The following is an 18,089-nucleotide window of genomic DNA, read 5'->3' as shown; positions in this document are numbered from 1 at the left end:
TTTGGATAATTGATATTACATTTATTGGCAATTTAATACCGCAAAAAAAAAATTTTAAGCTGCGTCCGGTTCAGAGAAACGGGAGTGTCTGCTAGCTTAAGACTGAAGCCAGCAAACACTTCGTGAAAACACGACCTATGACTTCCGAATGACTTGGATAATTGATATTACATTTATTGGCAATTTAATACCGCAAAAAAAATGTAAAGCTGCGTCCGGTTCCGAGAAACGGGAGTGTTTGCTAGCTTAAGATTCAAACCAGCAGACACTTCGTGAAAACACGACCTACGACTTCCGAACGACTTGGATAATTGATATTACATATTTTGGCAATTTAATACCGCAAAAAAAAAAATTTAAAGCTGCGTTCGATTCTGAGAAACGGGAGTGTCTGCCAGCTTAAGACTCATGCCAGCAGACACTTCGTGAAAACACGACCTACGACTTCCGAACGACTTGGATAATTGATATTACATTTATTGGCAATTTAATACCGCAAACAAAAATTTAAAGCTGCGTCCGGTTCCGAGAAACGGGAGTGTCTGCTAGCTTAAGACTGAAGCCAGCAGACACTTCGTGAAAACACGACCTACGACTTCCGAACGACTTGGATAATTGATATTACATTTATTGGCAATTTAATACCGCAAAAAAAATTTAAAGCTGCGTCCGGTTCCGAGAAACGGGAGTGTCTGCTAGCTTAAGACTCAAGCCAGCCGACACCTTGTGAAAACACGACCTACAGCTTCTGAACGACTTGGATAATTGATATTACATTTATTGGCAATTTAGTACCGCAAAAAAAAAATTTAAAGCTGCGTCCGGTTCCGAGAAACGGGAGTGTCTGCTAGCTTAAGACTCAAGCCAGCAGACACTTCGTGAAAACACGACCTACGACTTCCGAGCGACTTGGATAATAGATATTACATTTATTGGCAATTTAATACCGCAAAAAAAAAAATTAAAACTGCGTCCGGTTCCGAGAAACGGGAATGTCTGCTAGCTTAAGATTCAACCCAGCAGACACTTCGTGAAAACACGACCTACGACTTCCGAACGACTTGGGTAATTGATATTACATTTATTGGCAATTTAATACCACAAAAAAAATGTAAAGCTGCGTCCGATTCCGAGAAACGGCAGTGTCTGCTAGCTTAAAACTCAAGCCACCAGACACTTCGTGAAAACACGACCTACGACTTCCGAACGACTTGGAAAATTGATATTACATTTATTGGCAATTTAATACCGCAAAAAAAAAGTAAAGCTTCGTCCGATTCCGAGAAACGGGAGTGTCTGCTAGCTTAAGACTCAAGCCAGCAGACACTTCGTGAAAACACGACTTACGACTTCCGAACGACTTGGATAATTGATATTACAATTATTGGCAATTTAATACCGCAAACAAAATTTAAAGCTGCGTCCGGTTCCGAGAAACGGGAGTGTCTGCTAGCTTAAGACTCAAGCCAGCAGACACTTCGTGAAAACACGACCTACGACTTCCGAACGACTTCGACAAGTGATATTACATTTATTGGCAATTTAATAACGCAAAAAAAATTTAAAGGCGCGTCCGGTTCCGAGAAACGGGAGTGTCTGCTAGCTTAAAACTGAAACCAGCAGACACCTCGTGAAAACACGACCTACAGCTTCCGAACGACTTGGATAATTGATATTACATTTATTGGCAATTTAATACCGCAAAAAAAAAATTAAAGCTGCGTCCGGTTCCGAGAAACGGGAATGTCTGCTAGCTTAAGACTCAAGCCAGCAGACACTTCGTGGAAACACGACCTACGACTTCCGAACGACTTGGATATTTGATATTACATTTATTGGTAATTTAATACCGCGAAAAAAAAATGAAAAGCTGCGTCCGGTTCCGAGAAACGGGAATGTCTGCTAGCTTAAGACTCAAGCCAGCAGACACTTCGTGAAAACACGACCTACGACTTCCGAACGACTTGGATAATTGATATTACATTTATTGGCAATTTAATACCGCAAAAAAATGTAAAGCTGCGTCCGGTTCCGAGAAGCAGCAGCGTCTGCTAGCTTAAGACTCAAGCCAACAGACACTTCGTGAAAACACGACTTACGATTTCGGAACGACTTGGATAATTGATATTACATTTATTGGCAAATTAATACCGCAAAAAAAATTTAAAGCTGCGTCCGGTTCCAAAAAACGGGAGTGTCTGCTAGCTTAAGACTCAAGCCAGCAGGCACTTCGTGTAAACACGACCTACGACTTCCGAACGACTTGGATAATTGATATTACATTTATTGGCAATTTAATACCGCAAAAAAATGTAAAGCTGCGTCCGGTTCCGAGAAACGGGAGAATCTGCTAGCTTAAGACTCAAGCCAGCAGACACTTCGTGAAAACACGACCTACAGCTTCCGAACGACTTGGATAATTGATATTACATTTATTGGCAATTTAATACCGCAAAAAAAATTTAAAGCTGCATCCGGTTCCGAGAAACGGGAGTGTCTGCTAGCTTAAGACTGAAGCCAGCAAACACTTCGTGAAAACACGACCTATGACTTCCGAATGACTTGGATAATTGATATTATATTTATTGGCAATTTAATACCGCAAAAAAAATGTAAAGCTGCGTCCGGTTCCGAGAAACGGGAGTGTTTGCTAGCTTAAGACTAAAGCCAGCAGGCACTTCGTGAAAACACGACCTACGACTTCCGAACGACTTGGATAATTGATATTACAATTATTGGCAATTTAATACCGCAAAAAAAAATTAAAGCTGGGTCCGGTTCCGAGAAGCAGCAGCGTCTGCTAGCTTAAGACTCAAGCCAACAGACACTTCGTGAAAACACGACTTACGTTTTCGGAACGACTTGGATAATTGATATTACATTTATTGGCAAATTAATACCGCAAAAAAAATTTAAAGCTGCGTCCGGTTCCAAAAAACGGTAGTGTCTGCTAGCTTAAGACTCAAGCCAGCAGGCACTTCGTGTAAACACGACCTACGACTTCCCAACGACTTGGATAATTGATATTACAATTATTGGCAATTTAATACCGCAAAAAAATGTAAAGCTGCGTCCGGTTCCGAGAAACGGGAGTGTCTGCTAGCTTAAGAATCAAGCCAGCAGACACTTCGTGAAAACACGACCTACGACTTCCGAACGACTTGGATAATTGATATTACATTTATTGGCATTTAATATCGCAAAAAAAATTTAAAGCTGCGTCCGGTTCCGAGAAACGGGAGTGTCTGCTTGCTTAAGACTCAAGCCAGCAGACACTTCGTCAAAACACTACCAACGACTTCCGAACGACTTGGATATTTGATATTACATTTATTGGTAATTTAATACCGCGAAAAAAAAATGAAAAGCTGCGTCCGGTTCCGAGAAACGGGAATGTCTGCTAGCTTAAGACTCAAGCCAGCAGACACTTCGTGAAAACACGACCTACGACTTCCGAACGACTTGGATAATTGATATTACATTTACTGGCAATTTAATACCGCAAAAAAATTTAAAGCTGCGTCCGGTTCCGAGAAACGGGAGAATCTGCTAGGTTAAGACTCAAGCCAGCAGACACTTCGTGAAAACACGACCTACAGCTTCCGAACGACTTGGATAATTGAAATTACATTTATTGGCAATTTAATACCGCAAAAAAAATGTAAAGCTGCATCCGGTTCCGAGAAACGGGAGTGTCTGCTAGCTTAAGACTGAAGCCAGCAAACACTTCGTGAAAACACGACCTATGACTACCGAATGACTTGGATAATTGATATTATATTTATTGGCAATTTAATACCGCAAAAAAAATGTAAAGCTGCGTCCGGTTCCGAGAAACGGGAGTGTCTGATAGCTTAAGACTCAAGCCAGCAGACACTTCGTGAAAACACGACCTACGACTTCCGAGCGACTTGGATAATAGATATTACATTTATTGGCAATTTAATACCGCAAAAAAAAAGTAAAGCTTCGTCCGATTCCGAGAAACGGGAGTGTCTGCTAGCTTAAGACTCAAGCCAGCAGACACTTCGTGAAAACACGACCTACGACTTCCGAACGACTTGGATAATTGATATTACAATTATTGGCAATTTAATACCGCAAAAAAAAAATTAAAGCTGGGTCCGGTTCCGAGAAGCAGCAGCGTCTGCTAGCTTAAGACTCAAGCCAACAGACACTTCGTGTAAACACGACTTACGATTTCGGAACGACTTGGATAAGTGATATTGCATTTATTGGCAAATTAATACCGCAAAAAAAATTTAAAGCTGCGTCCGGTTCCAAAAAACGGGAGTGTCTGCTAGCTTAAGACTCAAGCCAGCAGGCACTTCGTGTAAACACGACCTACGACTTCCCAACGACTTGGATAATTGATATTACATTTATTGGCAATTTAATACCGCAAAAAAATGTAAAGCTGCGTCCGGTTCCGAGAAACGGGAGTGTCTGCTAGCTTAAGACTCAAGCCAGCAGACACTTCGTGAAAACACGACCTACGACTTCCGAACGACTTGGATAATTGATATTACATTTATTGGCATTTAATACCGCAAAAAAAATTTAAAGCTGCGTCCGGTTCCGATAAACGGGAGTGTCTGCTAGCTTAAGACTGAAGCCAGCAGACACTTCGGTAAAACAGGACCTACGACTTCCGAACGACTTGGATAATTGATATTACATTTATTGGCAATTTAATACCGAAAAAAAATGTAAAGCTGCATCCGGTTCCGAGAAAGGGGAGTGTCTGCTAGCTTAAGACTCAAGCCAGCAGACACTTCGTGAAAACACGACCTACGACTTCCGAACGACTTCGATAATTGATATTACATTTATTGGCAATTTAATACCGCAAAAAAATTTAAAGCTGCGTCCGGTTCCGAGAAACGGGAGAATCTGCTAGGTTAAGACTCAAGCCAGCAGACACTTCGTGAAAACACGACCTACAGCTTCCGAACGACTTGGATAATTGATATTACATTTATTGGCAATTTAATACCGCAAAAAAAATTTAAAGCTGCATCCGGTTCCGAGAAACGGGAGTGTCTGCTAGCTTAAGACTGAAGCCAGCAAACACTTCGTGAAAACACGACCTATGACTTCCGAATGACTTGGATAATTGATATTATATTTATTGGCAATTTAATACCGCAAAAAAAATGTAAAGCTGCGTCCGGTTCCGAGAAACGGGAGTGTCTGATAGCTTAAGACTCAAGCCAGCAGACATTTCGTGAAAACACGACGTACGACTTCCGAACGACTTGGATAATTGATATTATATTGGCAATTTAATACCGCTAAAAAAAATGTAAAGCTGCGTCCGGTTCCGAGAAACGGGAGTGTTTGCTAGCTTAAGACTAAAGCCAGCAGGCACTTCGTGAAAACACGATCTACGACTTCCTACGACAACTGGGATAACTGATATTACATATATTGGCAATTTAATACCGCAAAAAAATTTAAAACCGCGTTCAGTTCCGAGAAACGGGAGTGTCTGCTTGCGTAAGACTCAAGCCAGCAGACACTTCGTGAAAACACGACCTACGACTTCCGAACGCCTTGGATAATTGATATTACATTTATTGGCATTTAATACCGCAAAAAAAAAAAATAAAACTGCGTCCGGTTCCAAGAAACGGGAACGTCTGCTAGCTTAAGATTCAACCCAGCAGACACTTCGTGAAAACACGACCTACGACTTCCGAACGACTTGGGTAATTGATATTACATTTATTGGCAATTTAATACCACAAAAAAATTTAAAGCTTCGTCCGATTCCGAGAAACGGCAGTGTCTGCTAGCTTAAGACTCAAGCCAGCAGACACTTCGTGAAAACACGACCTACGACTTCCGAACGACTTGGGTAATTGATATTACATTTATTGGCAATTTAATACCGCAAAAAAATGTAAAGCTTCGTCCGGTTCCGAGAAACGGGAGTGTCTGCTATCTTAAGACTCAAGCCAGCAGACACTTCGTGAAACCACGACCTACGACTTCCGAACGACTTGGATAATTCATATTACATTTATTGGCAATTTAATACCGCCAAAAAATTTAAAGCTGCCTCCTGTTCCGAGAAACGGGAGTGTCTGCTAGCTTAAGACTCAAGCCAGCAGACACTTCATGAAAACACGACCTACAGCTTCCGAACGATTTGGATAATTGATATTACATTTATTGGCAATTTAATACCGCAAAAAAAAAATTTAAGCTGCGTCCGGTTCCGAGAAACGGGAGTGTCTGCTAGCTTAAGACTGAAGCCAGCAGACACTTCGTGAAAACACGACCTACGACTTCCGAACGACTTGGATAATTGATATTACATTTATTGGCAATTTAATACCGCAAACAAAAATTTAAAGCTGCGTCCGGTTCCGAGAAACGGGAGTGTCTGCTACTTAAGACTCAAGCCAGCAGACACTTCGTGAAAACACGACTTACGACTTCCGAACGACTTGGATAATTGATATTACATTTATTGGCAATTTAATACCGCAAAAAAAAATTTAAGGCTGCGTTCGATTCCGAGAAACGGGAGTGTCTGCCAGCTTAAGACTCAAGCCAGCAGACACTTCGTGAAAACACGACCTACGACTTCCGAACGACTTGGATAATTGATATTACATTTATTGGCAATTTAATACCGCAAACAAAAATTTAAAGCTGCGTCCGGTTCCGAGAAACGGGAGTGTCTGCTACTTAAGACTCAAGCCAGCAGACACTTCGTGAAAACACGACTTACGACTTCCGAACGACTTGGATAATTGATATTACATTTATTGGCAATTTAATACCGCAAAAAAAAATGTAAAGCTGAGTCCGGTTCCGAGAAACGGGAGTGTCTGCTAGCTTAAGACTGAAGCCAGCAGACACTTCGTGAAAACACGACCTACGACTTCCGAGCGACACTTCGTGAAAACACGACCTATGACTTCCGAATGACTTGGATAATTCATATTACATTTATTGGCAATTTAATACCGCAAAAAAAATGTAAAGCTGCGTCCGGTTCCGAGAAACGGGAGTGTTTGCCAGCTTAAGACTCAAACCAGCAGACACTTCGTGAAAACACGACCTACGACTTCCGAACGACTTGGATAATTGATATTACATATTTTGGCAATTTAATACCGCAAAAATAAATTTAAGGCTGCGTTCGATTCCGAGAAACGGGAGTGTCTGCCAGCTTAAGACTCAAGCCAGCAGACACTTCGTGAAAACACGACCTACAGCTTCTGAACGACTTGGATAATTGATATTACATTTATTGGCAATTTAATACCGCAAAAAAAATTTAAAGCTGCGTCCGGTTCCGAGAAACGGGAATGTCTGCTAGCGTAAGACTCAAGCCAGCAGACACTTCGTGAAAACACGACCTACGACTTCCGAGCGACTTGGATAATAGATATTACATTTATTGGCAATTTAATACCACAAAAAAAAATTTAAAGCTGCGTCCGATTTCGAGAAATGGCAGTGTCTGCTAGCTTAAAACTCAAGCCAGAAGACACTTCGTGAAAACACGACCTACGACTTCCGAACGACTTGGATAATTGATATTACATTTATTGGCAATTTAAAACCGCAAAAAAAAATGTAAAGCTTCGTCCGGTTCCGAGAAACGGGAGTGTCTGCTAGCTTAAGACTCAAGCCAGCAGACACTTCGTGAAAACACGACCTACGACTTCCGAGCGACACTTCGTGAAAACACCACCTACAGCTTCCGAACGACTTGGATAATTGATATTACAATTATTGGCAATTTAATACCGCAAATAAAATTTAAAGCTGCGTCCGGTTCCGAGAAACGGGAGTGTCTGCTAGCTTAAGACTCAAGCCAGCAGACACTTCGTGAAAACACGACCTACGACTTCAGAACGTCTTCGATAATTGATATTACATTTATTGGCAATTTAATAACGCAAGAAGAAATTTAAAGCCGCGTCCGGTTCCGAGAAACGGGAGTGTCTGCTAGCTTAAGACTCAAGCCAGCAGACACTTCGTGAAAACATGACCTACGACTTCCGAACTACTTGGATAATTGATATTACATTTATTGGCAATTTAATACCGCAAAAAAAATTTAAAGCTGCGTCCGGTTCCGAGAAACGGGAGTGTCTGCTAGCTTAAGACTCAAGCCAGCAGACACTTCGTGAAAACACGACCTACAGCTGCCGAACGACTTGGATAATTGATATTACATTTATTGGCAATTTAATACCGCAAAAAAAATTTAAAGCTGCATCCGGTTCCAAGAAACGGGAGTGTCTGCTAGCTTAAGACTCAAGCCAGCAGGTACTTCGTGTAAACACGACCTACGACTTCCGAACGACTTGGATATTTGATATTACATTTATTGGCAATTTAATACCGCAAAAAAAAAAATTTAAGCTGCGTCCGGTTTCGAGAAACGGGAATGTCTGCTAGCTTAAGACTCAAGCCAGCAGACACTTCGTGAAAACACGACCTACGACTTCCGAACGACTTGGATAATTGATATTACATTTATTGGCAATTTAATACTGCAAAAAAAAAATTTCCGTCCAGTTCCGATAAACTGGAGTGTCTGCTAGCTTAAGACTCAAGCCAGCAGACACTTCGTGAAAACACGACCTACGACTTCCGAACGACTTGGATAATTGATATTACATTTATTGGCAATTTAATACCGCAAAAAAAAAAATTTAAGCTGCGTCCGGTTTCGAGAAACGGGAATGTCTGCTAGCTTAAGACTCAAGCCAGCAGACACTTCGTGAAAACACGACCTACGACTTCCGAACGACTTGGATATTTGATATTACATTTATTGGCAATTTAATACCGCGAAAAAAAATGAAAAGCTGCGTCCGGTTCCGAGAAACGGGAATATCTGTTAGCTTAAGACTCAAGCCAGCAGACATTTCGTGAAAACACGACCTACGACTTCCGAACGACTTGGATAATTGATATTACATTTATTGGCAATTTAATACCGCAAAAAAAAATTTAAGCTGGGTCCGGTTCCGAGAAACAGCAGCGTCTGCTAGCTTAAGACTCAAGCCAACAGACACTTCGTGAAAACACGACTTACGATTTCCGAACGACTTGGATAATTGATATTACATTTATTGGCAAATTAATACCGCAAAAAAAATTTAAAGCTGTGTCCGGTTCCAAGAAACGGGAGTGTCTGCTAGCTTAAGACTCAAGCCAGCAGGTACTTCGTGTAAACACGACCTACGATTTCCGAACGACTTGGATAATTGATATTACATTTATTGGCAATTTAATACCGCAAAAAAAATGTAAAGCTGCGTCCGGTTCCGAGACACGGGAGTGTCTGCTAGCTTAAGACTCAAGCCAGCAGACACTTCGTGAAAACACGACGTACGACTTCCGAACGACTTGGATAATTGATATTACATTTATTGGCAATTTAATACTGCAAAAAAAAATTTTAAGCTTCGTCCGGTTCCGATAAACGGGAGTGTCTGCTAGCTTAAGACTGAAGCCAGCAGACACTTCGCTAAAACAGGACCTACGACTTCCGAACGACTTGGATAATTGATATTACATTTATTGGCAATTTAATACCGCAAAAAAAATGTAAAACTGCATCCGGTTCCGAGAAAGGGGAGTGTCTGCTAGCTTAAGACTCAAGCCAGCAGACACTTCGTGAAAACACGACCTACGACTTCCGAACTACTGGGATAATTGATATTACATTTATTGGCAATTTAATACCGCAAAAAAAATTTAAAGCTGCGTCCGGTTCCGAGAAACGGGAGTGTCTGCTAGCTTAAGACTCAAGCCAGCAGACACTTCGTGAAAACACGACCTACAGCTTCCGAACGACTTGGATAATTGATATTACATTTATTGGCAATTTAATACCGCAAAAAAAATTTAAAGCTGCATCCGGTTCCGAGAAACGGGAGTGTCTGCTAGCTTAAGACTCAAGCCAGCAGACAATTCGTGAAACACGACCTCCAGCTTCCGAACGACTTGGATAATTGATATTACATTTATTGGCAATTTAATACCGCAAAAAAAATTTAAAGCTGCATCCGGTTCCGAGAAACGGGAGTGTCTGCTAGCTTAAGACTGAAGCCAGCAGGCACTTCGTGAAAACACAACCTATGACTTCCGAATGACTTGGATAATTGATATTACATTTATTGGCAATTTAATACCGGAAAAAAAATGTAAAGCTGCGTCCGGTTCCGAGAAACGGGAGTGTCTGCTAGCTTAAGACTGAAGCCAGCAGACATTTCGTGAAAACACGACCTAAGACTTCCGAAGGACTTGGATAATTGATATTACATTTATTGGCAATTTAATACCGCTAAAAAAAATGTAAAACTGCGTCCGGTTCCGAGAAACGGGAGTGTTTGCTAGCTTAAGACTAAAGCCTGCAGGCACTTCGTGAAAACACGATCTACGACTTCCGAACAACTGGGATAACTGATATTACATATATTGGCAATTTAATACCGCAAAAAAACATTTAAAGCCGCGTTCAGTTCCGAGAAACGGGAGTGTCTGCTTGCTTAAGACTCAAGCCAGCAGACACTTCGTGAAAACACGACCTACAACTTCCGCACGACTTGGATAATTGATGTTACATTTATTGGCAATTTAATACCGCAAAAAAAAATTTAAAGCTGCGTCCGGTTCCGAGAAACGAGAGTGTCTGCTAGCTTAAGACTCAAGCCAGCCGACACTTCGTGAAAACACGACCTACAGCTTCTGAACTATTTGGATAATTGATATTACATTTATTGGCAATTTAATACCGCAAAAAAAAATGTTTAAAGCTGCGTCCGGTTCCGAGAAACGGCAGTGTCTGCTAGCTTAAGACTCAAGCCAGCAGACACTTCGTGAAAACACGACCTACGACTTCCGAACGACTTGGATAATTGATATTACATTTATTATAATTTAATACCGCAAAAAAAAATTTAAAGCTGCGTCCGGTTCCGAGAAACGGGAGTGTCTGCTAGCTTAAGACTCAAGCCAGCAGACACTTCGTGAAAACACGACCTACGACTTCCGAACGATTTGGATAATTGATATTACATTTATTATAATTTAATACCGCAAAAAAAATTTAGAGCTCCGTCCGGTTCCGAGAAACGGGAGTGCCTGCTAGCTTAAGACTCAAGCCAGCCGACACTTCGTGAAAACACGACCTACAGCTTCTGAACTACTTGGATAATTGATATTACATTTATTGGCAATTTAATACCGCAAAAAAAATTTTTAAAGCTGCGTCCGGTTCCGAGAAACGGCAGTGTCTGCTAGCGTAAGACTCAAGCCAGCAGACACTTCGTGAAAACACGACCTACGACTTCCGAACGACTTGGATAATTGATATTACATTTATTATAATTTAATACCGCAAAAAAAAATTTAAATCTGCGTCCGGTTCCGAGAAACGGGAGTGTCTGCCAGCTTAAGTCTCAAGCCAGCAGACACTTCGTGAAAACACGACCTACGACTTCCGAACGACTTGGATAATTGATATTACATTTATTGGCAATTTAATACCGCAAACAAAAATTTAAAGCTGCGTCCGGTTCCGAGAAACGGGAGTGTCTGCTACTTAAGACTCAAGCCAGCAGACACTTCGTGAAAACACGACCTACGACTTTCGAACGACTTGGATAATTAATATTACATTTATTGGCAATTTAATACCGCTAAAAAAAATGTAAAGCTGCGTCCGGTTCCGAGAAACGGGAGTGTTTGCTAGCTTAAGATTAAAGCCAGCAGGCACTTCGTGAAAACACGATCTACGACTTCCGAACAACTGGGATAACTGATATTACATATATTGGCAATTTAATACCGCAAAAAAAATTTAAAGCCGCGTTCAGTTCCGAGAAACGGGAGTGTCTGCTTGCTTAAGACTCAAGCCAGCAGACACTTCGTTAAAACACGACCTACGACTTCCGAACGACTTGGGTAATTGATATTACATTTATTGTCAATTTAATACCGCAAAAAAAATTTAGAGCTGCGTCCGGTTCCGAGAAACGGGAGTGTCTGCTAGCTTAAGACTCAAGCCAGCCGACACTTCGTGAAAACACGACCTACGACTTCCGAACGACTTGGATAATTGATATTACATTTATTATAATTTAATACCGCAAAAAAAATTTAAAGCTGCGTCTGGTTCCGAGAAACGGGAGTGTCTGCTAGCTTAAGACTCAAGCCAGCCGACACTTCGTGAAAACACGACCTACAGCTTCTGAACTACTTGGATAATTGCTATTACATTTATTGGCAATTTAATACCGCAAAAAAAATGTTTAAAGCTGCGTCCGGTTCCGAGAAACGGCAGTGTCTGCTAGCTTAAGACTCAAGCCAGCAGACACTTCGTGAAAACACGACCTACGACTTCCGAACGACTTGGATAATTGATATTACATTTATTATAATTTAATACCGCAAAAAAAATTTAAAGCTGCGTCTGGTTCCGAGAAACGGGAGTGTCTGCTAGCTTAAGACTCAAGCAAGCAGACACTTCGTGAAAACACGACCTACAGCTTCTGAACTACTTGGATAATTGATATTACATTTATTGGCAATTTAATACCGCAAAAAAAAAATTAAAGCTGCGTCCGGTTTCGAGAAACGGGAATGTCTGCTAGCTTAAAACTCAAGCCAGCAGACACTTCGTGAAAACACGACCTACGACTTCCGAACGACTTGGATATTTGCTATTACATTTACTGGCAATTTAATACCACGAAAAAAAAATGAAAAGCTGCGTCCGGTTCCGAGAAACGGGAATGTCTGCTAGCTTAAGACTCAAGCCAGCAGACACTTCGTGAAAACACGACCTACGACTTCCGAACGACTTGGATAATTGATATTACATTTATTGGCAATTTAATACAGCAAAAAAAAATTAAAGCTGGGTCCGGTTCCGAGAAACAGCAGCGTCTGCTAGCTTAAGACTCAAGCCAACAGACACTTCGTGAAAACACGACTTACGATTTCCGAACGACTTGGATAATTGATATTACATTTATTGGCAAATTAATACCGCAAAAAAAAAATTTAAAGCTGCGTCCGGTTCCAAGAAACGGGGGTGTCTGCTAGCTTAAGACTCAAGCCAGCAGGCATTTCGTGTAAACACGACCTACAGCTTCTGAACTACTTGCATAATTGATATTACATTTATTGGCAATTTAATACCGCAAAAAAAAAAATTAAAGCTGCGTCCGGTTTCGAGAAACGGGAATGTCTGCTAGCTTAAGACTCAAGCCAGCAGACACTTCGTGAAAACACGACCTACGACTTCCGAACGACTTGGATATTTGATATTAATTACATTTATTGGCAATTTAATACCACGAAAAAAAAATGAAAAGCTGCGTCCGGTTCCGAGAAACGGGAATGTCTGCTAGCTTAAGACTCAAGCCAGCAGACACTTCGTAAAAACACGACCTACGACTTCCGAACGACTTGGATAATTGATATTACATTTATTGGCAATTTAATACCGCAAAAAAAAATTTAAAGCTGCGTCCGGTTCCGATAAACGGGAGTGTCTGCTAGCTTAAGATTGAAGCCAGCAGACACTTCGGTAAAGCAGGACCTACGACTTCCGAACGATTTGGATAATTGATATTACATTTATTGGCAATTTAATACCGCAAAAAAAATGTAAAGCTGCATCCGGTTCCGAGAAAGGGGAGTGTCTGCTAGCTTAAGACTCAAGCCAGCAGACACTTCGTGAAAACACGACCTACGACTTCCGAACGACTTGTATAATTGATATTACATTTATTGGCAATTTAATACCGCAAAAAAAATTTAAAGCTGCGTCCGATTCCGAGAAACGGGAGTGTCTGCTAGCTTAAGACTCAAGCCAGCAGACACTTCGTGAAAACACGACCTACAGCTTCCGAATGACTTGGATAATTGATATTACATTTATTGGCAATTTAATACCGCAAAAAAAATTTAAAGCTGCATCCGGTTCCGAGAAACGGGAGTGTCTGCTAGCTTAAGACTGAAACCAGCAGGCACTTCGTGAAAACACGACCTATGACTTCCGAATGACTTGGATAATTGATATTACATTTATTGGCAATTTAATACCGGAAAAAAATGTAAAGCTGCGTCCGGTTCCGAGAAACGCGAGTGTCTGCTAGCTTAAGACTCAAGCCAGCAGACACTTCGTGAAAAAAGACCTACGACTTCCGAACGACTTGGATAATTGATATTACATTTATTGGCAATTTAATACCGGAAAAAAAATGTAAAGCTGCGTCCGGTTCCGAGAAACGGGAGTGTTTGCTAGCTTAACACTAAAGCCAGCAGGCACTTCGTGAAAACACGATCTACGACTTCCGAACAACTGGGATAACTTATATTACATATATTGGCAATTTAATACCGCAAAAAAAAATTTAAAGCCGCGTTCAGTTCCGAGAAACGGGAGTGTCTGCTTGCTTAAGACTCAAGCCAGCAGACACTTCGTGAAAACACGACCTACGACTTCCGAACGACTTGGATAATTGATATTACATTTATTGGCAATTTAATACCGCAAAAAAAATGAAAAGCTGCGTCCGGTTCCGAGAAACGGGAGTGTCTGCTAGCTTAAGACTCAAGCCAGCAGACACTTCGTGAAAACACGACCTACGACTTCCAAACGACTTGGATAATTGATATTACATTTATTGGCGATTTAATACCGCAAAAAAAAATTAAAGCTGCGTCCGCTTCCGAGAAACGGGAGTGTCTGCTAGCTTAAGACTCAAGCCAGTAGACACTTCGTGAAAACACAACCTACGACTTCCGAACGACTTGGATAATTGATATTACATTTATTGGCAATTTAATACCGCAAAAAAAATTTTTAAAGCTGCGTCCGGTTCCGATAAACGGCAGTGTCTGCTAGCTTAAGACTCAAGCCAGCAGACATTTCGTGAAAACACGACCTACGACTTCCGAACGACTTGGATAATTGATATTACATTTATTGGCAATTTAATACCGCTAAAAAAAATGGAAAGATGAGTCCGGTTCCGAGAAACGGGAGTGTTTGCTGGCTTAAGACTAAAGCCAGCAGGCACTTCGTGAAAACACGATCTACGACTTCCGAACAACTGGGATAACTTATATTACATATATTGGCAATTTAATACCGCAAAAAAAAATTTAAAGCCGCTTTCGGTTCCGAGAAACGGGAGTGTCTGCTTGCTTAAGGCTCAAGCCAGCAGACATTTCGTGAAAACACGACCTACGACTTCCGAACGACTTGGATAATTGATATTACATTTATTGGCAATTTAATACCGCAAAAAAAAATTTTAAGCTGCGTCCGGTTCCTAGAAACGGGAGTGTCTGCTAGCTTAAGCCTTAAGCCAGGAGACACTTCGTGAAAACAAGACCTACGACTTCCGAACGACTTGGATAATTGATATTACATTTATTGTCAATTTAATACCGCAAAAAAAATTTAGAGCTGCGTCTGGTTCCGAGAAATGGGAGTGTCTGCTAGCTTAAGACTCAAGCCAGCCGACACTTCGTGAAAACACGACCTACAGCTTCTGAACTACTTGGATAATTGATATTACATTTATTGGCAATTTAATACCGCAAAAAAAATTTAAAGCTGCGTCCGGTTCCGAGAAACGGGAGTGTCTGCTAGCTTAAGACCCAAGCCAGTAGACACTTCGTGAAAACACGACCTAAGATTTCCGAACGACTTGGATAATTGATATTACATTTATTGGCAATTTAATACCGCAAAAAAAAATTTTTAAAGCTGCGTCCGGTTCCGAGAAACGGCAGTGTCTGCTAGCTTAAGACTCAAGCCAGCAGACACTTCGTGAAAACACGACCTACGACTTCCGAACGACTTGGATAATTGATATTACATTTATTGGTAATTTAATACCGCAAAAAAAAATTTAAAGCTGCTTCCGGTTCCGAGAAACGGGAGTGTCTGCTAGCTTAAGACCCAAGCCAGTAGACACTTCGTGAAAACACGACCTAAGATTTCCGAACGACTTGGATAATTGATATTACATTTATTGGCAATTTAATACCGCAAAAAAAAATTTTTAAAGCTGCGTCCGGTTCCGAGAAACGGCAGTGTCTGCTAGCTTAAGACTCAAGCCAGCAGACACTTCGTGAAAACACGACCTACGACTTCCGAACGACTTGGATAATTGATATTACATTTATTGGTAATTTAATACCGCAAAAAAAAATTTAAAGCTGCTTCCGGTTCCGAGAAACGGGAGTGTCTGCTAGCTTAAGACTCAAGCCAGCCGACACTTCATGAAAACACGACCTACAGCTTCTGAACTACTTGGATAATTGATATTACATTTATTGGCAATTTAATACCGCAAAAAAAAAAATTAAAGCTGCGTCCGGTTTCGAGAAACGGGAATGTCTGCAAGCTTAAGACTCAAGCCAGCAGACACTTCGTGAAAACACGACCTACGACTTCCGAACGACTTGGATATTTGATGTTACATTTATTGGCAATTTAATCCCACGAAAAAAAAATGAATAGCTGCGTCCGGTTCCGAGAAACGGGAATGTCTGCTAGCTTAAGACTCAAGCCAGCAGACACTTCGTGAAAACACGACCTACGACTTCCGAACGACTTGGATAATTGATATTACATTTATTGGCAATTTAATACCGCAAAAAAAAATTAAAGCTGGGTCCGGTTCCGAGAAACAGCAGCGTCTGCTAGCTTAAGACTCAAGCCAGCAGACACTTCGTGAAAACACGACTTACGATTTCCGAACGACTTGGATAATTGATATTACATTTATTGGCAAATTAATACCGAAAAAAAAATTTTAAGCTGCGTCCGGTTCCAAGAAACGGGAGTGTCTGCTAGCTTAAGAATCAAGCCAGCAGGCACTTCGTGTAAACACGACCTACGACTTCCGAACGACTTGGATAATTGATATTACATTTATTGGCAATTTAATAACGCAAAAAAAAATGTAAAGCTGCGTCCGGTTCCGAGAAACGGGAGTGTCTGCTAGCTTAAGACTCAAGCCAGCAGACACTTCGTGAAAACACGACCTACGACTTCCGAACGACTTGGATAATTGATATTACATTTATTGGCAATTTAATACCGCAAAAAAAAATTTAAAGCTGCGTCCGGTTCCGATAAACGGGAGTGTCTGCTAGCTAAAGACTGAAGCCAGCAGACACTTCGGTAAATCAGGACCTACGACTTCCGAACGACTTGGATAATTGATATTACATTTATTGGCAATTTAATACCGCAAAAAAAATGTAAAGCTGCATCCGGTTCCGAGAAAGGGGAGTGTCTGCTAGCTTAAGACTCAAGCCAGCAGACACTTCGTGAAAACACGACCTACGACTTCCGTACGACTTGGATAATTGATATTACATTTATTGGCAATTTAATACCGCAAAAAAAATTTAAAGCTGCGTCCGGTTCCGAGAAACGGGAGTGTCTGCTAGCTTAAGACTCAAGCCAGCAGACACTTCGTGAAAACACGACCTACAGCTTCCGAACGACTTGGATAATTGATATTACATTTATTGGCAATTTAATACCGCAAAAAAAATTTAAAGCTGCATCCGGTTCCGAGAAACGGGAGTGTCTGCTAGCTTAAGACTGAAGCCAGCAAGAACTTCGTGAAGACACGACCTATGACTTCCGAATGACTTGGGTAATTGATATTACATTTATTGGCAATTTAATACCGCAAAAAAAATTTAAAGCTGCGTCCGGTTCCGAGAAACGGGAGTGTTTGCTAGCTTAAGACCAAAGCCAGCAGGCACTTCGTGAAAACACGATCTACGACTTCCGAACAAGTGGGATAACTGATATTACATATATTGGCAATTTAATACCGCAAAAAAAATTTAAAGCCGCGTTCAGTTCCGAGAAACGGGAGTGTCTGCTTGCTTAAGACTCAAGCCAGCAGACACTTCGTGAAAACACGACCTACGACTTCCGAACGACTTGGATAATTGATATTACATTTATTGTCAATTTAATACCGCAAAAAAAATTTAGAGCTGCGTCCGGTTCAGAGAAACGGGAGTGTCTGCTAGCTTAAGACTCAAGCCAGCCGACA

At 41.1% G+C, this 18,089-nt stretch overlaps 1 protein-coding gene across 1 annotated transcript in view; it reads right to left on the bottom strand.

The window, feature by feature from the left end:
• The window catches only part of CarT (Carcinine transporter), a 514,516-nt gene that overhangs the window by 231,071 nt on the left and 265,356 nt on the right, over positions 1-18,089 (bottom strand). The gene's annotated exons all lie outside the window — the stretch shown is intronic.

This window comes from Eurosta solidaginis, chromosome 2 (genome assembly GCF_040869045.1).
Source record: "Eurosta solidaginis isolate ZX-2024a chromosome 2, ASM4086904v1, whole genome shotgun sequence".
Lineage (NCBI taxonomy): Eukaryota > Metazoa > Arthropoda > Insecta > Diptera > Tephritidae > Eurosta > Eurosta solidaginis.
This window is presented reverse-complemented; position numbering and strand designations above follow the sequence as displayed.